At 47.0% G+C, this 15,725-nt stretch overlaps 1 long non-coding RNA gene and 1 pseudogene across 1 annotated transcript; one reads left to right on the plus strand and one right to left on the minus strand.

Annotated features, from left to right (window-relative positions):
- The first annotated feature begins 944 nt into the window (after positions 1-944).
- Positions 945-1,588, plus strand: LOC138430330 (protein phosphatase 1 regulatory subunit 14A pseudogene; annotated as a pseudogene).
- A 5,503-nt stretch (positions 1,589-7,091) lies between these two features.
- On the minus strand, positions 7,092-15,233 carry LOC138445742 (uncharacterized). The gene is made up of 3 exons (XR_011259033.1): positions 15,046-15,233; positions 10,118-10,158; positions 7,092-7,197 (listed from the first exon to the last, which is right to left on the minus strand). It is a non-coding gene; the product is annotated as an uncharacterized lncRNA (long non-coding RNA).
- Positions 15,234-15,725: the final 492 nt, after the last annotated feature.

Here is a 15,725-nt window from a genome sequence, read left to right on the forward strand (position 1 = left end):
ACCCTTCCTCACCAATTGCTAGAACCAGACATAAAATCAACAGATATAGAGGATCTGAACCACACTATTACACTTTGACTTAACTGATATTTGCAGGACGTTGCATCACAAAATGGCTACTTACTTACACCAGGTGCTAAGCAATAAAATTTAAAGGATTGAAATTATACAGACTCTATTCTCTGCCACAGTGGAACTAAATCAGAGCTCAACAACAATAACTAGAAAAAACTGAAATATTTGGAAATGAAAAAACACTTCTATATAATCCATGAACCAAAAAAAAATCACATGGGAAATTGGAAAATATTTTAATCTTTTATAAAATAACATTAAAAATTATAACATCTTGTGCTAAGTTGCTCAGTCCTGTCTGATTCTTTGAGACCCCATGGACTGTAGCCTGCCAGGCTCCTCTGTCCATGGAATTTTCCAGGCAAGAATACTGGAGTGGATTGCTGTTTCCCGCTCCAGGGATCTTCCCCATCCAGGGACTGAATCCACGTCTCTTATGTCTCCTGCATTGGGAAGTGGGTTTGATACCACTAGCACCACCTGGGAAGCCCTCATATTTTGTGAGATGCAGCTAAATAAGAGGAAAATTCACATCTTTAAATGCTTATATTAGAAAAATCTAAAGCCTGTGACTCTACCTCAAGAAATTATATAACAAAGTACAATTTGGAACATAAAAAGTGAGGAAGGAAATCATAAAGACAAGTGCAGTAGTTAATGAAATTATAGGCCAACAATAGTGAAAAATCAATGAAGCCAAAAACTGGTTCTTTTAAATGTCAACAAAATTGATAAGCTTTTGGCTAAACTGACAAAGGGGGGAAAAAAAGAAAGAAAACATAAAATATTAATATTAGGAATGAAAGTGGGGACATCACAATAGTAGGATAGTAATGAAATCAAGTATTATAATTAACATTATGGCAAAAATGGGCAACATTATGGGCAATCTAGATGAAAAGGACCAGTTCTCTCAAACACAAAAACTACTTAAACTGGCACAAAAAGAAAAGAAACAGGAAGTTTGAATAGCCCTTTATTAATGTCAAAAATTGAATTTGGAATTTAAAACTTGCCAAAAAGGGCCACGACCCGTAAGAGGTGCCCTGGGTGCTAGGCGAAAGCGCACAGCGCGGCGCGGGGGCTGGGCCAGGACCTTCTAGCAGTTCAGCGGCTGGGCGAGCGGATGCTGAGGCAAGCTGCAGTCTCCATCGCGGGCCGGGGTTCGGGGAGCGGGGAGCAGCTCCGGGGGCGGGGGGGTCGCTGCAAAAGCGACGCGTGCGCGTCACCGTCAAGTATGACGGTCTGGAACTGCAGCTAAGCCTGGAGGTGGAGAAGTGGATCGTCGGGCGCTTGGAGGAGTTGTACGGCGCAGGGAGGCAGACAATGAGGTCAACATCGTGAATTGTTGAAACTAGGGATCTTCGTGCACGAACCCCACAGAGGGCTTCATCCAGGAGCTGCTGGTGAAGCCCCGAGGCCTCCACAAGCAGCCAACTTTCCGCCAGCCCAGCTCCTTCGGTGGCGGCAGCCTGAGCCCCTCCAGGACCGAGCCGGGAAGGCGCCGCCTTGATCCTGTCTTGCCTCCCTGACCTCCGACAGCATCTCCCCTTAACGCCATCTTGGCTTGTTGATAAATTGTATTCAACGGTTCTGTAACAGTAACACTGCGTGCCTGTTTAAAAACACACACACACACACACACACACACAAACGTGCTGAAAACCCCAGGCCCAAGAGGCTTCACTGATGAATTCTATAAAACATTTTACAAGTAAAAACCAATCCCATACAAACTCCTTTAGAAAACAAGGAAGTAGGAAACACTTCCCAATTCATTTTACAAAGCCAGTATTACCTTAATACCAAAACCAGATGCAGACATTACAAGGAAGGGCCTATATTCCTCATTCAATAGGTGTAAATTTAAGCAAAATTAAATTCTCACTTATGTAAGTATGTCTACTGTAAATATGTATTGAAAGGTGAATGAGTGTGAAGTCACTCAGTCATGTCCCACTCTGGACTGTAGCCCACCAGGCTCCTCTGTCCATGGAATTTTTTAGGCAAGAGTACTGGAGTGGGTTACCATTTCCTTCTCCAGGGGATCTTCCCAACCTAGGGACTGACATTGCAGGCAGATGCCTTACCATCTGAGCCACCATGGAAGACCGTATTGAAAAGTACTTGGGAACATGTTTCAGTTCAGTTCAGTTCAGTCGCTCAGTCGTGTCCGACTCTTTGCGACCCTATGCACGCCAGGCTTCCCTGTCCATCACCAGCTCCTGGGGTTCAGTCAAACTCACGTCCGTTGAGTTGGTGATGCCATCCAGCCATCTCATCCTCTGTCGTCCCCTTCTCCTTCTGCCCCCAATCCCTCCCAGCATCAGAGTCTTTTCCAATGAGTCAACTCTTCTCATGAGGTGGCCAAAGTACTGGAGTTTCAGCTTCAGCATCAGTTTTTCCAATGAACACACAGGACTGATCTCCTTTAGGATGGACTGTTTGGATCTCCTTGCAGTCCAAGGGACTCTCAGCAGTCTTCTCAAACACCACAGTTCAAAAGCATCAATTCTTTGGCGCTCAGCTTTCTTCACAGTCCAACTCTCACAACCATACATGACTACTGGAAAAACCATAGCCTTGACTAGATGGACCTTAGTCGGCAGAGTAATGTCTCTGCTTTTGAATATGCTATCTAGGTTAGTCATAACTTTCCTTCCAAGGAGTAAGCGTCTTTTAATTTCATGGCTGCAGTGATTTCATCTGCAGTGATTTTGGAGCCCCCCAAAATAAAGTCTGACACTGTTTCCACTGTTTCCCCATCTATTTCCCATGAAGTGATGGGACCAGATGCCACGATCTTCGTTTTCTGAATGTTGAGCTTTAAGCCAACTTTTTCACTCTCCTCTTTCACTTTCATCAAGAGGCTTTTTAGTTCCTCTTCACTTTCTGCCGTAAGGGTGGTGTCATCTGCATATCTGAGGTTATTGATATTTCTCCTGGCAATCTTGATTCCAGCTTGTGCTTCATTCAGCCCAGCGTTTCTCATGATGTACTCTGCATAGAAGTTAAATAAGCAGGGTGCCAATATACAGCCTTGATGTACTCCTTTTCCTATTTGGAACCAGTCTGTTGTTTATTAGTTCTAGGTTATGGGAATAGGAATGATTTATGATTTTCTTTGTATTTTTCTGAATTTTTAAAATAAAAATAGATACTATTTTTTGTTTTGTTTTCAGTACCCACCCAGTCTTTAAAATGTTAGGTAGTTTCTTTCTAGTCCTATTTTATTCAGTGTTTCCTATTGGGAAAGTGTACTAAATTTTATCAAATGACATGTACAGATATGACCACATGATTTTTAACTTCTCCTCCTACTAAGCCACACTGGCATTCCTGGGGGAAGGAGTTTATTGCACAAATGTCTATTTAGTAAGGTACAAGCAGAAAGCAAAACTTTTCCACCGTCCTTCAAGCCCAGTTGCTGGGTGTGCTCCTCTTCACTCTGGATGAAATCTTGGAAAGCTTTCAGCTTTCATAATTATTTTTGGTCTAAGGAGAGTTTCATTTTAGTAACTAAAAAGCTCTATTCAATCCAATATTTAAAACTACACTGTTTTATCTAGTTCAAATTTTTCCTCCCCTTTAGCTCTACCTCTGACTAGGAAATCTGAGAAGGGGACAGGGGTTTTACTTCTTTCCTAAGTACAGTTTTGGGGGCTGTATTCCAACCAGTAGGATATCTATATTTATATTGAAATAAACTTTTATGAGGAATTGGCTCACATTGTTCTGGAAGCTGAGAAATCCCTGCATTTGGTCTATAAGTGGGAAACCCAGGAGAGCTGGGGTTGTGACTCAGCGTGGTCCAAAGGCCCGAGGAGCAGAACAGACTGTGTAATTCCTACGCCAAGGGCAGGAGAAGACTGATTATCTCAGCTCAGCAGTCAGGCAGAGAAAGTGAATTCTCCGATTCTCTATCTTTTTATTCTATTCAGGTCCTCAGTGGAGTGGACGATATCCACCCACACTGGGGAGGGCCATCCTCTTTTCTCAGTACACGGACTCAAGTGTTAATCTCATCCAGAAACATGCTCACAGACACACCTAGAATCATACTGAACCAAATATCTGGGCACTGCGTGCTCCAGTCAAGTTAACACATAAAATTAACCATTGTAGGGACTGTCTGGGGGAGAGCAGAGATAAGGAGTGGGAAGGTCCTATTAATCCGGTACTTTGTCACCTGGTGTTGGTACCCTGGGATGTGTTGTATTCACAGTCGCTGAGGGGGTTGCTCCCCCAACGCTGAGGCTCTCTTGTGTAGAGATTTTAACCCAGGCTGTGCCTTCTTGTGTTGGCAAGTGTTGACCTCTCCTCTCAGTCCCCGGCTCTCCTTTTGCTCAGTGTGGGGAATCTCTACTAAATACCTCTCCATGGGGTCCACTGCTGGCCCGCAGGAAATAGGCACAGGCCAATGCTGAAGGTCTGAAGATCTGAAGTGCAGGCCTTTTTAAAAGACAATCCTCACCAATAATCTGCTGTCAGACAAGGGCAACTCTAGCCAGTTGCTGACCTTGAGTCTTTATCAGGTCCTGTGTCCCTCAGGTTTCAGAAGCCCCTCCTTTGACTTGAAGTGCAAGGCCAGGTGGTGGTGGTGGGGATTACGCTCACTGATAACACTCACTTTCCAAACGCCTCTGCACTGCACACCTCTTCCTCAACCCCTCAAGTAACCTCATGGTCTGGGGGGTTCTCTTGGGTGGGCGGAGGTCGGGAGACTGGCACCTCAAGGAAAGGAAGTGCTAGACAACTCTACCCTTGTCCTTGGCCTGTGGGGTTCTGCCAAAACTCTGTTTTTAATATCCCTTGTGTGGAATAAGTATTCTCTTTATACTCAGCTGGGTTTATGAGTGTCTTTTAATGTTTGCCCCTATTTTCACACATGAAATTTCTCATTTATTTTTTTCTACTTGTTTCACCAGACTTTAATACTAGGGTATTTCTAGCTTCATGAAATTACTCAGGGGCTTTTCTCTATAGTTTTGTAAAGCTGGAATAACGAGGAAATTGTTTCTTGAGGGGAAGTTAAGTAAAAGTTAGCTGTAAAAGTCTTGGTGCCTTTTTATTATTATTATTAATTTATTTGGTTGCCTCAGGTCTTAGTTGTAGCACATGAAACTTTTGTTGTGTCGGGTGGGATTGTTCAGTGAGGCACGCGGGCTCCCTATAGTTGTGGCTCGCAGGCTCTGGAGTACACGGGCTCAGTAGTTGCGGTGCATGGGCTTAGTTGACCCATGGTTTGTGGTATCTCAGTTCCCCCTGTGTGTGTTAGTCGCTCAGTTGTGTCTGACTCTTTGTGACCCTATGGACTGTAGCTCGCCAGGATCCTCTGTCCATGGAATTCTCCAGGCAAGAATACTAGAGTGGGCTGCCATGCCCTTCTCCAGGGGAGTTTTCCCAACCCAGGGATTGAGCCCTGGTCTCCTGTATTAGCAAGCAGATTCTTTACCATCTGAGCTATGGGGAAGCCCTTGTTGCTGCTGAGTCGCTGTCATGTCCAACTAACTCTTTTGTGACATCATGCCAGGCTCCTCTGTCCATGGGATTTCCCAGGCAAGAATACTGGAGTGGGTTGCCCTACTAGGGATCAAAACCAAGTCCCCTGCATCACAGTGCAGATTCTTAACCACCGGACTACCAGCAAAGTCCTGGCATGGTGCCTTTTTTTGGTTGCAGTGGGTTTTTGTTGCACCAAGACTGGGCTCCTCTTCATTGCGGTGTGCAGGCTTCTCATTGAAATGGCTTCTCTTGCGGAGCACAGGCTCTAGGGGGTAGGCTCAGCAGTTGTGGTGTATTGGTTTAGTTGCTCCACAGCATGAGGGATTTTCCTAGATCAGGGATTGCACCTATGTCTCAGGCAGATTCTCTACCACTGAGTCAGCAGGGAAGCCCTGGCATGGTACCTTTTAAAGGGATAAATTCGTAACGGTGCTTCCAAGTTCTACTGTCACGGAATTCCTCAAGTTTTCTACCTCTCTATGGATCATCTTTGGCAATACATACTTTGTCAGAAAATCATTTTCTTCATAGGCTTTGCCATTTATGCCATAAAATAGCACACGTGTTAGTTTCCTAGGGCTGATGGAACAAATTACTACAAATTGCGTGGCTGAAAGCAACAGAAATCCACCCTCTCCTAGTTCTGGAGGCCGGAAGTCTGAAACTGAGGTGTTGATAGGACAGTTTATCCTGGACGCTCTCAGCAAAGCTTGGTGCTCCTTGAGCTGGTGCTTCCTCCTCCAGTCTCTGCCTTCGTCCTCACGTGGCCTCCCCTGTGTGTCTTTGATCTTGTCTCCTTTTCCCTGTGAGACACTGGATAGTAAACTCAGCTGCTGCTGCCGTTTAGTCGCTCAGTCATGTCCGACTCTTTACGCCCTCGTGGACTGTAGCCGTCCAGGCTCCTCTGTCCATGGGATTTCCCAGGCAAGAATACTGGAGTGGGTTGCCATTTCCTTCTTCAGGGATCTTTCCAACCCAGAGATCAAACCTGAGTCTTCTCCTTGGCAGGTAGACTCTTTACCACCGAGCCACCTGGGAATCAGGTTTGGGGGTCACCCTAAATCCAGGATAATCTCATCACTAGATCTTTAATTACATCTGCAAAGACCCTCATTCCAAATAAAGACACTTTCACAGGTACTGGAGTTCAGGATTTGGACATATCTCTTTTGGGGCCACTGTTCAACCCACTTTGTTGCTGTTGTTTAGCTGTTAAGCGACTCTTTTGCGACCCCATGGACTGTAGCCTGCAAGTCTCCTCGGTTCTTGAGATTTCCCAGGCAAGAATACTGGAGTGGGTTGACATTTCCTTCTCCAGGGGATATTCCTGACTCAGGGATTGAACTCGTGTCTCCTGAACTTCAGGCAGATTCCTTACCACTAGCCACCCAGGATGCCCAGGATCACTATTCTTTTACTTACAGAACCATAAGAATTGGATTGAGGGTTTCTGAAAAACATACACATTTATCTGTAATTAAAATTTTAAAAATCTTTTATTTTCTGCCGCCAGGTCCATTTTCACAGGAAAAACGTCTATTGCTTCCTTTTCACCACATGTGTGGGGGATTTGGATGGCAATGCTGAGTTCTGTGAAATTGCTCCCTTAGAGGTGACCTAAAGAGAAAGGCACGAATAGTTCACACTTTCTGCAAAAAGTTTATTCATCTATTTGCGATGTCGAGCTTTCTAAATAGTGGGGGAGTCAGAGGCACAGAACCATTCCTTCAGGTACCATGCCGCTGCCTTCCCAGGCCTGGCACTTCTTGAGGGCAGGGGCTCTCATAACATCATGGTGGGAGGGGGTAGAGGAGGGCAGGACCCACATCTCCTCCCCCTTTTTGCTGTCACAGGGCCACCTCAGTGCAACCTCCCTTTGAGGAGAAAAATAGTGCAGCTGCTGGGAACAAGAGAGATCATGAAATCTGATGAGATTGGCTGTCACAAGTCAGAGTTCTATTTGCTAAGCAACTGTCATGAAAACATTACACATTTCCATCAAGATTAAAAACTAAAACCACAATAACTCTAAGAACCATCATAAGTGAAAATACCTGTCACAGCCCTGTCAGGTGGCATACCACACAAACCACCAACACTACCCTTCACAAAACAGTTCAGCCTCTTGGAAGTTATGAGTGATGGGACTTCCCTCGTGGGCCAGTGGCCAAGACTCTGCCCTCCCAGTGCAGGTGGCCTGGGTTCAATCCCTAGTTGGGAAACTAGATCTCACATGCCAGAAAATATCCCAAATGCCACAACTAAGACCAGGCACTGCCAAATAAATTTAAAAAAATTTTTTAAGTTCTCATCACAAGAAAAAAATTTTTTTTTTTAAAAAGGAAGTAGACCCACTGGAGCTCTGGAGAGAAGGAGTCTTGCGGCCACAGAAGAGGAGAGGGTGCTGGCCAGTATATCTCAATCTTCCCAATGCATCTGAATCACCTGGAGGGCTTCTGAACCACAGGTCACTGACCCCACCCAAGTCTCTGATTCAGTGGGTCTAGGGTGAGAGACGGAGAAGGCGATGGCACCCCACTCCAGTACTTTTGCCTGGAAAATCCCATGGACAGAGGAGCCTGGTAGGCTGCGGTCCATGGGGTTGCGAAGAGTCCGACACAACTGAGAGACTTCCCTTTCACTTTTCACTTTCATGTATTGGAGAAGGAAATGGCAACCCACTCCAGTGTCCTTGCGAGAATCCCAGGGACGGGGGAGCCTGGTGGGCTGCCATCTATGGGGTCACACAGAGTCGGACACGACTGAAGTGACTTAGCAGCAGCAGCAGCAGCAGCAGGGTGGGGAGAATTTGCATTTCTCACAAGTTCCCAGGGACTTGTGAACCACTTGCCCAGGTGGGGCTTTGGAATCTGCCCTGTTAATAAGCTCCATCTGTGACTGAGGCAGAGACTTTCAACATTTTGTTAAGTGCTGGTTACAGGGTGATCAGCCCTGGTCAGAGGCCAGGGACTTAGGTTTGTGGGTGTTTAGACCCAGAGTGGGGTATGTACTGGGGTTCATCTGATGGTTCCTAAGAGGGTTCTCCAGCCTGGGCATGTGTGAACCATTTGTGAAATGCATGGTGAACTTGCTACGCTCCAGACCCTGGGTCCCATGGTGTACCTGAATCTAGAAGGCAGAAAGGCCCAGAGGGTGGAGTGAGAGCAAGGTAGAGGGGTCTGACCTTGTTATCCCAGGACTCTTACTCTGGGAGCCCAGTCAGAGGCCTTTGGGACCAACCCCACCACGTGAGGCTGGCAAGGGACCCATCTGCTCTGCGATGGCACCACCTGGTGTACAAGAGGAACACTGGCCTGGTGGCAAGGGGACCTTCAAATGGGAATAACGCATACCCTTAGTCTGCTACTACTACAATCATCATGTTGGTAGCACCAATAACAACAGCTAGGAAATATCGCGAATGTACTCTGCATATGCTAAAGTGAAGTCGCTCAGTCGTGTCCGACTCTTTGCGATCCCAAGGACTGTAGCCCACCAGGCTCCTCCGTCCATGGGATTCTCCAGGCAAGAATACTGGAGTGGGTTGCCATTTCCTTCTCCAGGAGATCTTCCCAACCCAGGGATCTAACCCAGGTCTCCTGAATTGTAAGCAGACACTTCACCATCTGAGCCACCAGGGAAGCTCTAGACACATACCATATAAGCTCTGTGGATTCATCAACATTTAATCTTCATGGCACTAGAGGACTGTAGTCATATGCGTTTGGTTTTCACATGAGGGAACCCTGACCCATAGAGCTGGAATAACTTGCCAAGGCCACACAGTTAGTGAGGCAGTGTCCTCAGACCCCTGTTGGGGGCTGGCTTGGAGGGCACCCTTGTAGCCCAGGCTTTGCCACTCTGGCCTCTGAGAACTGGAGAGAGCTGTTTACCATCTCTGAAGCTCAGGTTCCTCTCCTGAGAGGAGTTTAGTGTCCTCCTCCTGGGGGCTGAGTGAGGGGAGACCTGGTGAGAAAAGCCCTCAGTTCTGGGCTTGGCTGCTGTGCAGCCCCAGGGCATCATTCCCACAAATGTCTGGTCAGTGGTTCCCCATCCCATGCAACAGACCCAGCCCTACCCAGTGCAGAGCAAGCCTTCAACAAGTAGCATTTCAGTTCTTGGCCTAAAACAAGGGCCCCAACCTCCAGGGCCACAGACTGGTACCAGTCCATGGCCTGTTAGGAACCAGGCCAAACAGCAGGCCGTGACCGGTGGCCCAGCAAGTGAAGCTTCACCTGTGTTTCTGGCTGCTCCCCATTGCTCCTGGTACTGCCTGAGCGCTGCCTCCTGTCAGGTCAGCAACAGCATTAGATTCTCACCAAAGCACGGGGACCCGACTGTGAACTGCACATCTGAGGGATCTAGATTGCATGTTCCTTAAGAGAATCATTGGGAAACCATCAAGTCTCCCCCAGTCTGTGGGAAAATTGTCTTCTATGAAATTGGTCTCTGTTGCTGAAAAGGTTAGGGACTGCTGACCTAAAAGAAAATATCTGTGTCAATAAATCCATCTCCTTCCCCTGCCTTCGATACTTACCCCTGGCCCAGTGAAAACACGTGTCACTTCTGAAGAATGTCCTGGCAGAAGTGAATGACAAGGAAGAGAAATCAACACTGAGCATCAGACAGAGGAAATCTGGCCCTGACTGAATCCAGGAACCAGCAGTGGCCAGGGGACTTGGTTGGGCACCCCCGCTCCAGGGTTAGAGCACCCTCACCCCCTCACTACGCCCCAGCACAGGGCAAGTTCTTCCCTGGATCCTGCTGGGGCATATGCTGGCCAGGCTGGGGGAAGCCAGTGACCATGTTGAAACAGACTGAGTGGGCCGTGGGAGGGGTGTGGTTAGAAAAATATGGATTGTATTGGCCCCTGAGGCCCAAGTGAAGTGGGGGTTTATGCAAAGACTGAGGCCCTGAATTCAGGAGGCCCGGAAGCTGGACTGGAGACAGAGATGTGTGACTTGGCTCCGCCCCCTACCGTTAGGAAACCTGTTGTGACAGAGGTCTTGAACTTGGCCTGGGGAAAAAGTTCTGGGTGAGAGGGTGCACAGGGCGCTTTGGAGCAAACTTACCCCCAGATTGCTGCTCTGTGAAGGGAACTCCCCCTGGAATTCTGGGGTCAACAAAAGATGGCCTTCCTGACACAGGCTTTTTACTGGGACAGCTGGCTTAACATGAAAGCTAAAACTTATTTCACTCTTAACTCCAGAATACATTTCCAATGAAGTAAAGTTGATGACGGAACACCTACTATGTGACAGAATTGTTTCTAGAGCTTTCTGTGAATTCAGTTCAGTTCAGTCACTCAGTCATGTCTGACTCTTTGTGACCCCATGAATTGCAGCACGCCAGGCCTCCCTGTCAATCACCAACTTCCAGAGTTCACTCAGACTCAAGTCCATCAAGTCAGTGATGCCATCCAGCCATCTCATCCTCTGTCATCCCCTTCTCCTCCCGCCCCCAATCCCTCCCAGCATCAGAGTCTTTTCCAAGGAGTCAACTCTTTGCATGAGGTGGCCAAAGTACTGGAGTTTCAGCTTTAGCATCAGTCCTTCCAAAAAATACCGAGGACTGATCTCCTTTAGAATGGATTGGTTGGATCTCCTTGCAGTCCAAGGGACTCTCAAGAGTCTTCTCCAACACCACAGTTCAAAAGCATCAATTCTTTGGCGCTCAGCTTTCTTCACAGTCCAACTTTCACATCCATACATGACCAATGGAAAAACCATAGCCTTGACTAGATGGACCTTTGTTGGCAAAGTAAAGTCTCTGCTTTTCAATATGCTATCTAGGTTGGCCATAACTTTCCTTCCAAGGAGTAAGTGTCTTTTAATTTCATGGCTGCAGTGATTTCATCTGCAGTGATTTTGGAGCCCCCCAAAATAAAGTCTGACACTGTTTCCACTGTTTCTCCATCTATTTCCCACGAAGTGATGGGACCGGATGCCATGATCTTCATTTTCTGAATGTTGAGCCTTAAGCCAACTTTTTCACTCTCCACTTTCACTTTCATCAAGAGGCTTTTTAATTCCTCTTCACTTTCTGCCATAAGGGTGGTGTCATCTGCGTATCTGAGGTTATTGATGTTTCTCCTGGCAATCTTGATTCCAGCTTGTGTTTCTTCCAGCCCAGCGTTTCTCATGATGTACTCTGCATAGAAGGTAAATAAGCAGGGTGACAATATACATCCTTGACGTACACCTTCTCCTATTTGGAACCAGTCTGTTGTTCCATGTCCAGTTCTAACTGTTGCTTCCTGACCTGCATATAGGTTTCTCAAGAGGCAGGTCAGGTGGTCTGATATTCCCATCTCTAAGAATTTTCCACAGTTTGTTGTGATCCAAACAGTCAAAGGCTTTGGCATAGTCAATATAGCAGAAATAGATGTTTTTCTGGAACTCTCTTGCTTTTTCCATGATCCAGTGGATGTTGGCAATTTGATCTCTGATTCCTCTGCCTTTTCTTAAACCAGCTTGAACATCTGGAAGTTCACAGTTTATGTATTGCTGAAGCCTGGCTTGGAGAATTTTGAGCATTACATTACTAGCATGTGATAATTCTATGAATTAGCTCATTTCATCTTCGCTACAATGGTATGAGAGTCCAAGGAAGAGTCCCTTGGACTGCAAGGAGATCAAACCAGTCCATCCTAAAGGAGATCAGTCCTGGGTGTTCACTGGAAGGACTGATGTTGAAGCTGAAACTCCAATACTTTGGCCACCTGATGCGAAGAGCTGACTCACTGGAAAAGACCCTGATGCTGGGAAAGATTGAGGGCAGGAGGAGAAGGGGACCACAGAGGATGAGATGGTTGGATGGCATCACCAACTCAATGGACGTGGGTTTGGGTGAACTCTGGGAGTTGGTGATGGACAGGGAGGCCTGGTGTGCTGCAGTTCATGGGGTCGCAAAGAGTCAGATACGACTGAGCAACTGAACTGAACTGAACAATGGTATGAGGTATGAATGATTCCATTTTGCTATTTAATGGATAGGAAGTCATCTGGGAAAAAGGTGTAAATATAAAGGTATCAGAATAAAATATTTGGGTGAGAAAGAACCTGGTTAGCCTTAATACCAAAGACAGAAAACCATAAAGGAGAAAATGATAGGTTTTTAATATGTACTTATTTATTTTATTTTTTGGCTATGATGGGTCTTTATTGCTACACATGGGCTTTCTCTAGTTGTGGTGAGTGGGCTTCTCACTGTGGTGGCTTCTCTTGTGGAGCATGGGTCTAGGGTGTGTGGGCTTCAGTAGTTGCAGAGAGTGGGCTCGGTAGTTGCGGCCCAAAGGCTCTAGGGTGCAGGCTCAATAGTTGTGGCACATGGGCTTTGTTGCTTCGTGGCACGTGGAATCTTCCTAGACCAAGGATTGAACTGGTGTCCCCTGCAGTGCAAGGCGGATTCTTAACCACTGGACCACCAGGTTTTCAAGGGAAGCCTTGAAAATGATAGTTTTTCTTTCGTTGTTGTTTTAAACATTGAAAATTAGAAGTGGTCATGTATGGATGTGAGAGTTGGACTGTGAATAAAGCTGAGTGCCGAAGAATTGATGCTTTTGAACTGTGGTGTTGTGGAAGACTCTTGAGAGTCTCTTGGACTGCAAGGAGATCCAACCAGTCCATCCTAAAGGAGATCAGTCCTGGGTGTTCATTGGAAGGACTGATGCTGAAGCTGAAACTCCAATACTTTGGTCACCTCATGCGAAGAGTTGACTCATTGGAAAAGACTCTGATGCTGGGAGGGATTGGGGACAGGAGGAGAAGGGGACAACAGAGGATGAGGTGGCTGGATGGCATCACGGACTCGATGGACGTGAGTCTGAGTGAACTCCAGGAGTTGGTGATGGACAGGGAGGCCTGGCGTGCTGCGATTCATGGGGTCACAAAGAGTCGGACATGACTGAGCAACTGAACTGACTGATACAAACCATAAATAAAATTAAAAGATTAATTAGATGCTAGGAAAATAAGCATGAATAAGCAATTTCTGAGGAATAAAAACTGAAAAATAAAAAGCTTAAAAATCCAATCCTACCGCTGCTCAAAGAAATGAAAATAAAATAGAAATGTGATGCCATTTTCTTCACGTTTACATTAAGCAGACATTTTGAAAAAGATGATAACAACCAGGGATGGTCAAAGTATAGGAAATTTACATTTCTTCTATGCTGGTTCACACATTCCCTTTTTACTGGCTGGTCACAGGTATCGCATTATTTATTTAATTTTGCCCAGTTACTGTTCACTTAGATCATTTCCAATTTTTTTTTTTTTTGTCGTATGAATGCAAAGATCATCTCTGTTCATCCATTCTTTGCAACTTCAACAATTTCTCTAGGAAAGGGCCCCTGGAATGGAAATTTTAGGGCAGAGGATTTGAAATCACTTGATGCTGGATCCGAATGGCTTCCCATGAAGGTACAGTATGTTTGGCTTAACAAGGGGAGCTGGGTAAGAGCAGAGCTCAGAGTAGCCTTGGACCTGGAGAAATGAGGGTAACAAGTGGAGTAAGTAGAGCCTGGAGGCTGCTTGGCAGTTGAAGAGCATGGGGCAGGGGTGGAGGAGAGGGACTTGGGGGAGAGAGGCAGACAGGGAGAAGTGGGAGGGCCGAAGTCAGAGGATAGGGTATGAGGTGGAGCCTTTCAGACTGGTCATCCCAGGGAGGACAGTTGATGCCCAGGCCTGCCCCACAAGGGAGGCAGGGGGACCCCATGAGGCAGGTTGGCTTGGATTCTAGCACTTCACTTACTGGGGCAGTCACCCAGCTCCTCCAAGTCTTAAGTGATGAACCAGGCAAAGCACAATGACTGGTAGGTGATCAGTTGCGGTCACCTATGGTCAATAAATGGTGGCTGTAGTTACTAGTCAGCACTCCAGAAGCATTTACTGATTTGATTCTGGAATTTCAGCTAACGCTTAAATAAGACATTCCCTGTGCCAGCCATTGGCCTCCCAGGTGGCACAGTGGTAAAGAAGCCACCTGCTAATGCAGGAGACACAGCTTTGATTCCTGGATCGGGAAGATCCCCTGGAGTAGAAAATGGCAACCCACTCCAGTAATCTTGCCTGGGAAATCTCCTGGACAGAGGAGCCTGGCAGGCTACAGCCTCTGGGTTCCAAAGAGTGGGATATGACTGAGCACGCACACACGTGCCAGCCATTATTCTTAAAGTGTATATATCTAATTCAAACCCAAAATCTGATAAATGAGGAAATCTAGGCACAGAGCAGTTGGGCACCTTGCCAAAGTCATCAGCCAGCAGCACAGCTGGGCCAGACCTGGGCACCCATGCTCATGGCCCCTCCCCATGCCACCCTGCACACCAGTAATATCAGAATCTCAGCAATGCCAACCGCAGAGAAGGAACAGAAGTCTGAATTCCTTAGGGGGTGGGGGGAAGTTGTCATATTGACTCAGAAAATGGTTGTGGTGCCTGCATCAAGGGCTCCTCCAGCTTACCTTCATGTAGGGTCGAGGCGGGGTCCCAAGTGGCCCCTGGCTGCAGGCTGCTCTCACAGGCTGGAGGCCAGAGGCCCCAGACTGCACGTGAGGCCCCTGGGTCTCACCCATTGTGCTAACTGCTGGCTGGCCAGCCTTGCTCAGGAAGAAAGTCTGGAAAAAGGCAGCAGACAGGCCAGGCGGTGTCCCTGGAAGGAGGCCCAGTGCAGAAGCTCCGGAAAATGACAGTGATCTAGATTCAAAACGCCTCTGCTGAGTCACTCAGGGGAAGTTGATCTGCAATCAGCTCACTTGGAAGAAGGCGGGGATGTGGGAGATGCAGTGAAAGATTTGCCTCAAACAAGTTAAAATTAAAAGAGGGTGGGGTGGCTGGCGGGACCAACTCATCCTTGGCGTGGAGGGGGTGGTGGTACTCAGCACAGTCTTGGGAGCCAGATGGACCCGCAAGCAAGGCCAGGCCCCATCAGCCCCGGCTGTCCCTGGGCCTCGTCTTCTCTTCCTGTAAAACAAGGGCCATACTTACCTACCTCGTGGGTGCCCCAGGACAGTAAACGAGATAATATGCACAGACAGCACAAATAGCTTACTGTAAGCTAGTATCATGAAACATTCGCTGGTAACGAATGTGTGTGGTGCATGTACCCTGTGCGGACCGAGTGATGTGGGTTGGCTGATTCAGG

This window comes from Ovis canadensis, chromosome 1 (assembly GCF_042477335.2).
Source record: "Ovis canadensis isolate MfBH-ARS-UI-01 breed Bighorn chromosome 1, ARS-UI_OviCan_v2, whole genome shotgun sequence".
Lineage (NCBI taxonomy): Eukaryota > Metazoa > Chordata > Mammalia > Artiodactyla > Bovidae > Ovis > Ovis canadensis.